Genomic DNA, 8,311 nt, shown 5'->3' with positions numbered 1-8,311 from the left:
CTTCTTTGCGGAAATCCTGGCAGCCTCATCAGTCGCACTCTTTGTAATTTCTTGCACATCTACAATGGGTTCCACCTCTTCTGGTGGAGTCGAATCTATGAGATGAAAAATGAAAGAAAAATACTTGGAGGAAATTCAAGATTCAGATCAAGTTCTAGAAAACAAAAAGGAAAAGCCAACGAGGATAAAATAGCACTTCGACAAAGGTTTACCTTGGTGGGTTTGTGGAGGAGACCTTGTTTCTTCTCCGGCAACATCAGTTGTCGTTGCTCGGTCCCCGGTAACATTAGTTGCCAACGGGTCCTCGAGCGGACAAGCTCTTCTTGGCGCTCTTCTAGAGGAGGAGTGGACCTTGTCGGCGAGTTGCTAGGCGAAGGAGCAGAAGTTGAGGGTGCCATCAAGGGATCCGTTCCTTGGTGCTCTCCTTCTAGCAAATTTCCAAGTCTCCTTGCCGGTCTCCATGATGATGGTCTCATCAATGGAGCTAGCCAGCGGGAATTGGAGGTTGACTCATGCTGGGGGCTGGAGCCGGCAACATCAGAAAGGATCAGATCTTGTTCAGTGTTTGTTGCTGCCTTGCTCAAACAACAAAAAAAACTTCCGTGATGACGTGTTTGTCACAGTAGGTCACGTTTTCTGTCATGCATGTACATCCATGACAATTTTATGATAGAATCAAGATAGTCATACATTTGTTATCGTAGAAGTGTTCCATGACAATACCAAAATTATCATCACGAAGGTGTCCAGTTCCATGACAATAAATGACGTGTCATGGAAATGTTTTCGTCAAGGGTAATCGACACATGGCATCCACCATAACGGGTCGCTGTTAAGCTATCGGGTTCTAGTTTGGATCAGATAACCCGTTAACAACCCTGACCAATGGGGATTTTCCACATGTAAAATTCTCATTCGCCGGAGGATCCACGTGTCGGCTCAGCGTTGGGACAGATGTCATCCACTCATTGTACGGGAGGCACCTATGATACATTGGCACGTGACAAGTCCCAACAGTGGCCCATTTTGGCCAAAGAGGCCGGCCCAGTCAAAATTAGCAGGCCGACCCATATAGGGCCTACTTGTGTCTGGTCCATTTAAGCCCACGGCCCATACGAGATGTGCCAATTCAGCCCGTCAACGACCCGTTAACTATTTGACACTATTGCAGCCCATCGTCAGTTCGAACCCGTTAACAGCCCGCTATATATTTGGGCTCAATATCGGCACGATGTGGTTTCGGCCTGTTAACGACCCATTCAAGGGATGGGCCAATTTTTAGGATGTACGTCTTTCAGCCTTTTAGCGACCCATTTAAGTGTTGGGGCAATTTCCAGCCCTGTGTGTCTTTCAACCTGTTAACGGCCCATAAATGAGGTGGGACATTTGCATTCGGACCTGAGTTTTGGCCTCTTAAGGGCCCATGCGCTTCATGGTCCAATACCAGCCCGGTTTCTCTTTCGGCCTGCTAAAGACCCACAACACAGTTGGGCCATATATAGTCCGACCTGACTTTTGGCCTCTTAGTGGCCCATGCTCTTCATGGTCCAGTACAAGCCCGCTGTCTCTTTCGGCCTGCTAAAGGCCCATAGTACAGTTGGGCTATATATAGCCCGACCTTAGTATCGGCCTGTTAACGGCCCCTGAAATTGAATGGGCCCACTTATTTCCCGCTTCGATGTCGGCCTGTTAACGACCCGGGAGGTAACAGGGCCGAGCATTAACTGTTGGCTCATTTCAATTATAGCGGCCCAATAGAGCTTTCGGCCTGATTACGACCCATTAACTTAATGGGCTTGCTAAAGTTTGAACATGTATGTAGGCCCAATTAGATAACGTTGATTCCGACCCAGCTATAATTTGAGACCATTACGACGAGCAATTATGGACAGGACCAAAACCGATCAATCAAAGGACTATGAGAATTTTGGCCCCTGCGATCCCATTAGGGCAGCCCATTAAGGACAGTGGGCCGCTTCCTTCATATAGGGCCCATGACTGTTCGTGCTAACTAATAATTGCACTGCTTTTTTGGCTTCCTAGCGACCAGTTAGCTGGAATGCGAGGCGCGCTAAGCAAACGTACGGCATACAAGGAAAAACGTTGCACATCCAGCATATATTACAGTAAATTACATCCATTGTGCAATCAAAGATTGATGCCAGTGCAAATAAATGAACAGAACTTAATGATCTACAACCTCAGAATCTGCAACCTCATCGCGGATGACGCCCATAAGCATGTGAGAAAGTTCTTCCTTCTTTGCTACACTGTCTCTGAAAACATTGATCAGTTGTTGTTGCGCAAGAATGGGCACCTCTGAATCCTCCACGATTTCCATCATTGCTGCAGTGAGTAATTGGTTCACAAACATAATTTTTTTCATTGGATTCGAGACAGAGGAAACCGAACAGATTCATATCGTGATTTTAGCAGGCTTGTATTATTGATAGTGGAGAGTGTCTCGACCACTGCATCATAACATAAATTAGGAGTGGACCCGAACAGATTAATCAAGAGTTATTGCCATATTACCTGGCCTATATTTGTTGGAAACAAACAATGGGGTTGCCTTGCTGTTTTCAGAGTGTGTCTTCTTATCTTCAGCAGCTTGCACCAAATTAACACACTAGCATTTCTATCATTGGCCAGGTCAGATAATAGGAAAGCAACATTGACACAACGAACATTTGGGAAACCACACCACACCAGCCTACACAAAATTAACACAATATGGGACAACTATCATCAACCAGGTCAGGAATAGGAAAGCAACATTGACACAATGAATGATTGGGCAACCAGAACAACACTACAATTTAGTAATGTGCATGATATGAGATAGTACACTCATGCAGCTTAGTATGCAAAACTACCAGGCAGTTTTCCTTATAAAAATCAACATTGTCGCCTTTAATTATACATATTGCTACAAGTAAATTTAGATCGGATAAAGGTTGGATTCATGCCGATTAACAAAATACATGCTGATGTAAAAATTTAGTGATATATAACAGGTGCTTACATCAGCATTGCAGCACAGAGAATTCCCGGAAGATACTTTCCTTGAACACGATCCCGGTTTAGAAAGTCTATCCTTTAAGCTTATTTTCTAAAAGAGAGATGGGTAAGAAACATGTAGAAAATATGATCTGAATGCTGTAAAATTTCATCATGTGAGGATATGCACACGCTTTTTAGAATGGAGTTGACATATTTTTGCTGGACTGAAGCGGACTAGTCCTTTGGCCACTTGAATCTGCTTATTATCAGTAGGTGTTCGGTTTTTCTGTGCTGGATAAGTATCTATGAACATTGGAGTTGGTTTACTATCTCCTGGCATTTGGATCTTTTGCAAAGACCTTGTTTGTAACCCTTCAGATTCTAACATAGCCGTGTTCCCCTTGCATGCCTTATATAGAAGAATGGTGCTTCAGTTATAAAACGTGCTACGACAGAGAGATGGAATAGGTACTAAAGAATAGAAAGGCATGACATATTGACATGTATTCCCGCCATCCGGAAATAAATGGATGTGTCTAGGCGTTTTTCAGTTCTAGATACATCCATTTTTACCCATTTCCGCGACATGTAATCCGGACGGAGGAAGTATGATGTAAGAGCTAGGGATACGGCATGACAACAGAATAAAAAACACTAGTTGAATGTAAAACTGTATGATACTCCCTCCTTTCCGGTTTATAGAGCTTATCTCAAAATCATAGTTTTTCCATTTTATAAGGCTCAATTTGGTTGTTCCCCATCACAATTTCAAATTCCAAGGTGCATTAAATAATTGCATGCAAGTATTAAGAGAAAAGTGACCAATGCATGTACTTTATGCATGCATACATTGCAATTAATACATTGGTAAACATAAATTTTTGAGGAAAATAAGAGCATTAATTGGGTGCTTTTGCAAATTACAAAAAGTATTCCACCACTCACCATCTACCTTGGTTGGTGAGATTTTTGAATTGAGCCCTATAAACCGGAAAGGAGGGAGTAGCGGAATACATACAGAAAAACACTAAGGCAACATATGCATGTATGATTGGGAAACTAAGATGACATTGCAATAGACAACTAGAACATCACTTCAATGTAAAAAAACATGGTATGGTAGACAGATGAAGTACATACGGATGAATAACAATGCATAAGATATTCAGAAGCATGATGTCCAAACTAAGCAGATGGCATTGCGACAGAGTAGAATGACAGTACTTGAATTTGAAAACATGTTATCATGAACGGAATAGGTACTGAAAATCAGGAAGGCATGACATATTTACATGCATGATCTGCAGGCTAAGCACATGGCATTTCAACAGAGTAGATGCACTCCAGGACATTATATGCATGCTGTACCCATATCACGAGCCAAGTTAGAGCAAGGACCTTGTGGGGTGAATAGGATTCATCATCTTTCTGCAAGTCTTCTGAAGAACTGCCTTTACATGTTCCATCATATTGGGTATCATTGACGTCAAGTTTGTTGGCCGTTACATTGCTCCGTGTGGTTCTTGTGGATATATCAGTGCGTGCAATTATATCTGACATGCATGGAAGATAACCAGTAGTTAGATTTATGTAACGAGTGCATGTAGGAGATGACATAAATAGCAGGACTGGGCTTAACTAGCAGCAATAGGTCTCAAAAATTAAAGGGAGAACACAGATGAAAGCTACAGAATATTTATCGTTTGTACTCGAGATTAACTAGATGGCACACAAAAGTATTAAAGAACAACATGAGTAATACTAGAAGTGGTATAATACTATAATCACCAGCCTGTGGGATAGCATTGGCTGATGTATGATAACTATGGAACAACGTTACCTAAAGAACAAGTCTCTTATCTAAACTATGGAACATGGTTAACTCCTGAACAAGACTCTTAAGAGATCAACATGAATATACAATGAAATGTGATAATATATTTTCCATGCTTAGATGAATAACAAAGCCATAAATGTTGCACACAAGTAAGATGAGGGTACAACTGTAACACCCACGATGCGGCTATATCTCTCACGTGTCGAGGCACGACTTAGAGGCATAACCGCATTGTAGGTTTTGTCGCAAGAAGCGTCATCTTCACACATTCCCATGTAATGAACAAGAATGGGATAAAGAGAGTTGGCTTACAATCGCCACTTCACACAATACATTAATAAATCATACATCAATCAAATACACACATAGATCGACTACGGTCAAATCCAAATGAAAAGAAGATAACCCCAAATGCTAGATCCCCGATCGTCCCAACTGGGCTCCACTACTGATCAACCGGAAACGAAACATAGTAACGACCAAGGTCTTCATCGAACTCCCACTTGAGTTGGGTAGCATCGCCTGCACTGACGTCAACGGCACCTGCAACTGTTTGGAAGTATCTGTGAGTCACGAGGACTCAGCAATCTCACACCCGCGAGATCAAGACTATTCAAGCTTATGGGTAGGAAAGGGTAGTGAGGTGGAGCTGCAGCAAGCACTAGCATGTATGGTGGCTAACATACGCAAATAAGAGCGAGAAGAGAAGCAACGCAACGATCGTGAAGCTAGAAGTGATCAAGAAGTGATCCTGAAACTACTTACGCACAACCATAACACAAGAACCGTGTTCACTTCCCGGACTCTGCCGAAAAGAGACCATCACGGCTACACACACGGTTGATGCATTTTAATTAAGTCAAGTGTGAATTTCTCTACAACCGGACATTAACAAATTCCCATCTACCACATAACCGCGGGCACGGCTCTCGAAAGTTTATACCCTGCAGGGGTGTCCCAACTTAGCCCATCACAAGCTCTCACGGTCAACGAAGGATATTCCTTCTCCCGGGAAGACCCGATCAATCTCGGAATCCCGGTTACAAGACATTTTCGACAATGGTAAAACAAGACCAGCAAAGCCGCCTGATGTGCCGACAAATCCCGATAGGAGGCGCACGTATCTCGTTCACAGGGCACATCGGATGAGCAGTCCGTACAACTAAAACCAGGCCTCAAGTTTCCCCGAGGTGGCGCTGCAAAGGGCTCTAGTTTGGACCAACACTCGGAGGAGCACTGGCCCGGGGGGGTTAAAATAAAGATGAGCCTTGAGTCTGTAGAACCCAAGGGAAAAAGGCTTCGGTAGGCAAATGGTAAAACCAAGGTTGGGCCTTGCTGGAGGAGTTTTATTCAAAGCAAACTGTCAAGGGGGTCCCATAAATCACCCAACCGCGTAAGGAACGCAAAATCAAGGAACATAACACCGGTATGACGGAAACTAGGGCGGCAAGAGTGGAACAAAACACCAGGCATAAGGCCGAGCCTTCCACCCTTTACCAAGTATATAGATGCATTAATTAAGATAAGAGATATTGTGATATCCCAACATAAACATAATCCAACATGGAGCAATCTTCATCTTCTCCTGCAACTAGCAACACTATAAGAGGGGCTGAGCAAAAGCGGTAACATAGCCAAACAACGGTTTGCTAGGAAGAGTGGATTAGAGGCTTGACATGGCAATATGGGAGGCATGATATAGCAAGTGGTAGGTAGCGCAGCATAGCAAAAGAGCGAACAACTAGAAAGCAAAGATAGAAGTGATTTTGAGGGTATGGTCATCTTGCCTGAGATCCCGCAAGGAAGAAGAACAAGTCCATGAAGAAGACAAATGGATGTAGTCGAACAAATCCTCACAACTCCGGAACGAAACCGAAGCTAACGAGAGAAGCAACCCGGAAACAAACAAACAACATAGTAAACAACCACCACATACACATGGCATGATGCACAAACAAGTATGATGCATGTCCGGTTTAAATATGCATGGCATGGCAAAGTGCAACAAACAATACTACAAATTAGGTGGAGCTCAATATGCAACGAGTTGCATATTGACGAAACACCACATTCAAATATTTAGTTCTCTCTCGGTTATGTACCCAACAATATTAAATGTTATTAAACATGGCAAGAGGTGAAGCATAAGTAAACTAACTATTTAAGCAAGTTAAATGAGGCCGGAAACAAACAACAACAATTCCGGAAAATCCTAACATGCATATTTTGGAATTGGTACTGTTCTGCCCTAAGCCATATTTTAAAGTTGTTAAACAGCAAAATAAAGTGCACCACGTTAAACTAGGCATTTTTCTACCCCATTTACATATAAAGTTTATTAAATTCCGAGTTATGGTTAATTAGTTATGAATTAAAGCATTTTAGCATGGCATTTATGCAAAATTAAACAAACAACATTTTAAACATTTTAAACATGGATGAGAGTGGCATATTATGAAGATGAAATTCTAAGCATTTTACATATTTAAAACATTTTAATCCGATGCACCATTTGTGAGTTATTAAATGCATGATCTAGAGGGTCTTTTCTGTAAATCTGAAAACTCCTGGATAATTAGGAAATTCGCAGAACCGAAAAAAACAAGACATGGGACGAATCTGGTGCACTGCTGGGCTGAACAGGAGGGCTGTGGAGAGCTCACCCATGGGCCAAGCCCAGTTGGTGGAGAGGCTGAGGCGAGGCGCTGGGCCTTGACGCCTGGGACTTGGAGGCCGGCCACGCTGGCGCTGGACCAAGTCAACGAAGGGGCAGCGCTGGCTGTCTTGTTCGAAGCAGACGAAGCGAGCGGGCGGGCGACGCAGCAGGGGAACTTGGCGGGGCGGCGGAGAGGCGCAGGGGCTTGGGGCTCCGGCAGCTTGGTCTCTGGCGGCAGAGCGGCGACCTGGAGGCAGGGACGAGGCCGGTACTTGGCGCGGGGTCAACGCAGGAAGCAGAGGGCGAGTAGAGGAGGTCGACGCGGTCCTGTATGGCTGCGATGCAGAGGGCGACGGTGGAGGCGAGCGGCGCTGGCGAGGCGGCAGTGGCTCCGGGAACTTGACGGGGCGGTGGAGCCGCAGGTCATCGGGGCGCAGAGGAGGTCCCTGGCGGCGGGGCATGGCGAGCTCGGCATCGAGGAAGGAGGGGACCAAGGCAAGGGTCAGCGGAGCATGGGCCTGGGCGGCCGTAGTCGACCTCCGGCGAGGCAGGAGGCCTGCTGGTTCTTCCGACGAGCAGCGCTGGGACGAGGTGAGGAGGCGCTCGGGCACCTGCCCGCTGGATCGAGGGCTCGAGGAGCTCCTCTCCTTTGGTGCTGGACACACACGGGAGCCGGGAGGGGAGGCGGCTGCGAGCAGTGGGGAGCGGCTGGTGCTGCTCCGGCAGGGAGGTGGAGGCGCACGGGAGGCTCAGGGTCGAGCCTTTGCTCTCCCGAGCAAGGAGGCGGCGGGATCGAGGGGAAGCTGCGGGATGGA

This window comes from Triticum aestivum, chromosome 2D, assembly GCF_018294505.1.
Source record: "Triticum aestivum cultivar Chinese Spring chromosome 2D, IWGSC CS RefSeq v2.1, whole genome shotgun sequence".
NCBI lineage: Eukaryota > Viridiplantae > Streptophyta > Magnoliopsida > Poales > Poaceae > Triticum > Triticum aestivum.
The sequence above is the reverse complement of the archived record's forward strand: the minus strand, read 5'-3'. Positions refer to the sequence as shown.